A 5,816-nucleotide genomic window follows, 5' to 3' on the forward strand; every position below is an offset into this window, starting at 1 on the left:
CCACATTTAAAAAAAGAAAAAAAATAGGATACTAAAGACCCAGAGGGTTCTGATCCTAACCCCACATGTCCCTGCCCGTCTAGAAAGGAAACTGTTGTCCTTTGCAACAACATGCATTTCCGCTCAATATCTGTAGACCAGGGTTGATCACTTGGAAGACACAGGTGTGTTGTGGGGGTCAACAGACCTCAGATTAGTCTGTGAAAAACAGTATGTCAGTGGAATGTCTTCTTGGGTCCCTCCCCCATTTAAAGACCCAAACTCCTGATCACAGACACTTTAATTTTCCTTTTGTTTCTTCAGTTGGGCCATGAATGAGCATGGACATGAAGCTGAAAGGGAAGGACAAGGACATTTAAAGGACAGGCAGTGAGTTGTAGACCCTCCAGAACCTTCTGGGGTCCCAAGATCCACACCATGTTGTTCATCCTTCTCCATTCAAATCCAAAGACTTGGTGAAATTCCAAAGACGTATTTTGTCTTCAGATTTCTTTCACTTCTCTGATCGTTTGCAGACGGTCCTCTGTGCTGGGAGAAAGTGAGCAAAACAACAGGGCAGCAGCGCTGGAAAATCGCCTCCCCAGCTGTGCTTATCGGAGGCCTCTTCCCTTCCATAAACAGCACCAGATGGAGTTGAATTAGGATCTTAAAATGTAAATAACACAAAACCCAAGTTAGTGTTTTTCCTGTCACCCAATGGACAAGAGGCTGTGAGTGGAAAAATAAATAAAGAAAGAAAGAAAGAACGCTAAACAACACTGCTCTTCCTCGGCTGACAGAGAAGCTGAGGGTCCCGGCCGGGCGGAAGGAAAGCTCTTCAGTTAAGGCTGACTTCGCGCTGCAGGCCCTCTGAGGCAACAGAGTGGCCTCCATCGGCAACCCAAATCTCCTTTTTCAGAGTGCACATGGGTAAACATCTTTTTCCTAAAATATATATATATATATATTTTACATATATATATTTTTTGTATTTTTTTTATTTTTATGTTTTTAAAATAGCCTGGGTTTCCTTCAGACCCTGTGGTCAGAGACCCAGTGATCTGGTAACTCAAGGATCCACCTAGAGGTTGAAGCAAGTTCTGTCAGCCCAGTTGGCTTACCCCAGACCACGCAACATTCAACTTCTAAGCAAGCAGACCCTTATATACAAAGTCTTCATCGTAAAGCCAACAACAACTGGACATTATAGAAATACAGCAATCACCGCATCCCTTAAGGGTACCCAGATTAGTCATGTTCCGAGGAGAGGTCCTCCATTAAAGGAATCCCTATCGCCCCGTGAGCAAACTGAGGGGTAATGCTCTCGGGGGCCATCTTCTCTGTCACCTGCAAAACCAAGACAAGACATAAAGCCCCCCTCTTCTCCGCAGCAGAGGCACTCACAGCAATCATGGTTCAAGAAAACGATTTGACTAGGCACCCAGAACTTCTGTTTAAAAATGGCAAAGGGAGGGACACCTCGGTGGCTCAGTTGGTTAAGCAGCTGCCTTCAGCTCAGATCATGATCCCAGGGTCCTGGGATTGAGTTCCACATCAGGCTCCTTGCTCGGCAGGGAGCCTGCTTCTCCCTCTGCCTCTGCCTGCCTCTCTGTCTGCCTGTGCTCACTCACTCTCTCTCCCTCTGTCTCTGACAAATAAATAAATAAATAATCTTAAAAAAAAATGGCAAAGGGACACTCTGCTGTTCTCCTACTAAATTCCCAAGCAGGTAAAACCCGAACATGCAGACACATATTACAGCATGGAGGAGGGGCAGTCTTTTGGTAAACTGAGTGGCATTTAAAAATTTCTGCCAACTTAGTGGCGCCTGGGTGGCTCAATGGTTAAGCCTCTGCCTTCAGCTCAGGTCATGATCTCAGAGTCCTGGGATCAAGCCCCATGTGGGGCTCTCTGCTTGGTGGGGAGTCTACTTTCCCCACTCTCTCTGCCTGCCTCTCTACCTCCTTGTAATCCCCCCCCCACTCTGTCAAGTAAATAAATAAATAAAAGTCTTTTTAAAAAAATTTCTGCCAACTTAACTGAAAATGAGCGAAACTGGGCATCTTACAACCATATGAAATAATGCTGTTTTGCCTTGTGGGGCTACCCAGTCAGAGCTGGAATCCATCCAAATGGAACAATGGACCGCCATCTCTCTACCACACAATGGATGCCCTTAAGGTGTTCGTCGTGGTACCCTCACTCCCAACCTCTGTGCATCTGGCTGCTCCAGTAGAGCCTTAAAGATCCCAAACAGGAGCCCAAGTAAGCCAGGACAAGGGAAGCAGCTGGAGGATGGGGAAATTCGATGGGGAAGTGTCAGAAACACAGAAACCTTAGGGACCTGAGCTCAATGAAGACTAATTTTTCATTCTTCCAATCAGAGCACTAGAAACACAGGTCCAAAGCACCTGCTGCTGGGAGCCACCTGATGTAATCCAACTTCAGCCACAGATGTCACTGAGGAACATCTGCCCACTCTATAGATTGGCAAATGCTGCAAGTTTGGGAGGAGCATATTCTGGGGAGTTGGGGATCAGGGAAGAGGGCACTCACACACTCAGGCACAGCCCTGCACACTCGTGTACACATAAAGACAAATATTAGGTCTATGTAAATAGATTCATTGACAGGCATTTTGCAGTGTGGTTGATGAGGGTTTGCAATCATTTGAGTTTGCTCTAGGTACAGTTTGTGTCTCCAGTGTACTCAGCACTGCGTATCCCTGAGTTTGAGTTTAAGCAGTAGATTCAAAAGACCCAGTCATAGCACAGTGGTTCTAGAGTCAAAAAATCAGAATTTGACTTCCTTCATTCTGTCATTTCTTCTGACCCCTTGGGAGTTACCTGTGTTTCAAGTTTACACAGCAAACACTGTAAGGGGGTGGGGGGTGCAATTAAAAGGTCAAACATACACAGTTAAGTTCATTGTACAATATTTTACTGAAATTGAATTATTGTCTTGAAAGCAAAATGTATGTTGTTTAAATTGTTCTAAAACTAAAGAGGGAATCATTTCTGGTTGTTGCAGGATTACCGACATTAATTACTGCATAGAGGAAGAAGTGTAAACACGGATCTGCCTTCAGGTAGCCAATCCTTTGCACTTGCTACACCCACTTCTTGGAACATTCTTCCCCAGATATCTCCATGGCATGGATCTGCATGAGTCTTCAGGCCTGAGTCTTCAGGCCTCTTCCCAAATGCCACCCTATCCAAGAAGCCTTCCTTGACCACCACCCACATCCAGCAGTTTCTGTCTTCCTGGCCAGATTTATTTTTCTTCATTTCACCAACCACCTGTCAAGTTATAGGTTGGTTGGTTCTTAAGTTCATTGTGTCTCTCCTTCCCTAGAAACTCACTGCTCCCTGGGATGGCAAAGATGTTTTGTTCACATGCTGGTTTTCAGCCCCCAGAACCATGCCTGGCCTGCCCCCAAGCAGGTGCTCAGTAATTACTCATTGAAAAGTAATAATAATTTGGTGATTTCTGAGTCTATTGTTGCATGGTTTGCACCTTACTCACTGACTTGGAATGCCACTTTTATTCAGTAACATCACCGACTCAGAATGCTGAAGGATAATCTAGAGGGTGGCCAAGATGGTGGTGGAGTAGAAAGAGATTGAATGAATTTCAGAAAACAGGAAAAGCCTTTGAAGTAGCCGTGAGTGATTTTGGAGACCCTGCATCTGCTCCCCCAGCACTGCCGGATGTCAAAGGCTTCACTCTGTCCTCCTTTGCCTTTGTCTTCAAACATTTAAAAAAAAAAAAAAACTGGGAGCACCAGCAAGTTAACATTCACAGAATTTGGACAGCTCTCGGGTTTCAGCTATAAAGAACGTTCGGTAACGAACGGAAGATGGCCAACCAACTGGAGACAATGTGACCTGACATGAAACAATGGGGAACTTGGGGTCAAAGAAAAATGGCACTCTTGGCTGGTGACACCCTTGTCCCAGTCTTTGCATCACGATGGCAATGAATAGGAAATTTACTTTGCTTTGCTCCAAACGGTGATGCGTCTCTATCACTCACTGTTCTAAATGGAAATGCCACTCCTCTAAAAGCAGAGAAGGCTAAAATAAACCCATATCTGGGCTTTCTATCCCTTGCCATTGACCTATTTGGCCACCAGCTTCATACTGTTCAAAAGATTTCCGATTTAAAATATGTTTCAAAATCTAACAATGCAAGCTTCTACTTGCTACCTATTATGTGTGTGTGCAAGTTTTACTTGTTCCTACAAAATAAATTCTTCCAAATAAACATTAGAAATGCCATGTCAACTTTAAAAAATTCCCATTGCAATTTTGATTGGAATTGTGTCAAATGCCAGGATCCATTAGGGGAGAACTGACCACTTGGCCATGTGAGGTCTTCCTTCCGCGAGCTGCAGTGAGTTCCCTCCATTCCTGCTGAGTCTGGAGCCCGCCCGTGAACTGCTGACAGGTGGCTGTTAGCAGAAAAAGAGACACGTGGAAGACAAGAAATGGTCAACCCTTGCCTCTGGGCCCCTCATGCCAGCATGTGCTCCCCTACAAGCCCGAGCAGCTCTGAGCTCACGTCCCAGCTTCCCCTCACCTCTGCAGGAAACAGAGAGTTATTTCTGCTAACACTGAATAAGTTTGGCTTCCTTCTTTGAGATGTTAGGAATCTGCTCCACAAAACTCTTGACTTGTCTTGACCCAACTCCTCCGCTGCTTCTTGTTCAAAGCCCTTAGTTTCTCCTGGCTCCTTCTACACTTTTCTATTCCAAATGTCTTCCTTCATCGCTCGTCTTTATCTATACAAGACCATTCATAAAAATTAGCATTTATAGCATTTATAGTTTACAGTTTCAAGAGTCAAAGTCTTTTTTAGCTTGAGAAGGTGTTTTCCATGGACCCCTTTTTGAAGTGACCTTGAACATGGGGTCTAAATTCGGCAAGCAATAGCCTCAAAAAGGCCATAGAAAACCTGAAACCCATGGCATCACAAAAATCAGTCTCTTCTCCCTCTGACCTTCCCCTCCAGGATGAAAGAGACCCTCTCTCTCCCTGCCTCCTTCCCTTCCAGAGGGTTCCTACCTCACCCCTTCACCTGAAGGCCACCTAGAACTAGAATGTTTGCTTCAGCACTTCTGTTCTTTGGAGAGGAACAGTGTGGTTGAGAAAATGTCTTTATCAGAATGTGACCTTGCTATAGGCAACTTCAACAGATGCCTCTTTCTCCTTAAACTTTCTCCTTAAACTTTTTCGCCAATACAGCAACAGTCAGAAAATGCCATTCAGAAGCTGTAGCCATACTGGCTGACTGGTCATCCATGTCCACAATGACACTGTGACCTAAAGAGCAGTGTGGCATAGTCTGTGGGCTTCAGACTGAAGGGGGAAACATGGCAATGGCTGATGCCCCATGTCCAACCTGGGAAGATGCTTCTCCGCAGAGCAGAACATTTCCTGGATTCATTGATTTGTAGCCCTTGTCCTGCTTCACTGTACATGTGAAAGAAGATGTTTTTGCAACCCACAGAGAGTTCTGACCCTGATCTCATGGGACTCCCGTATAGCCCAGAAAATGCAGGGCAGCCTGGCAGTGCTCTCCTTGGATATTTCCCATTTTGGGGTACCCTTCAATACATCAAACATTTGTTGATGATCTACTGGATGGAAGTCACGTTTCTGAGCACCCAGGGAAAAGCACATCTGCATCTCTGTTTCTAGAATTAAATGGCTGCTTAGTGAAGATTAAGTAACATTAACTTTGACCTTCCCCAATGTCAGGTCCCAGAAGGGTTTGAGTCTACTGAACACTGAAATACGTTCCAACTTCCCCCACTAAAATTTTCTCCAGATTTT

At 45.0% G+C, this 5,816-nt stretch overlaps 1 long non-coding RNA gene across 1 annotated transcript; it reads right to left on the minus strand.

Moving 5' to 3' along the window:
• Nucleotides 1–272: 272 nt before the first annotated feature.
• On the minus strand, nucleotides 273–4,699 carry LOC309867426. Its single transcript, XR_014313169.1, has 3 exons — nucleotides 4,561–4,699; nucleotides 4,338–4,432; nucleotides 273–645 (listed from the first exon to the last, which is right to left on the minus strand). It is a non-coding gene; the product is annotated as an uncharacterized lncRNA (long non-coding RNA).
• Between the last annotated feature and the right edge of the window lie 1,117 nt (nucleotides 4,700–5,816).

The sequence above is a fragment of the Mustela nivalis genome (genome assembly GCF_964662115.1).
Source record: "Mustela nivalis genome assembly, chromosome: 6".
Lineage (NCBI taxonomy): Eukaryota > Metazoa > Chordata > Mammalia > Carnivora > Mustelidae > Mustela > Mustela nivalis.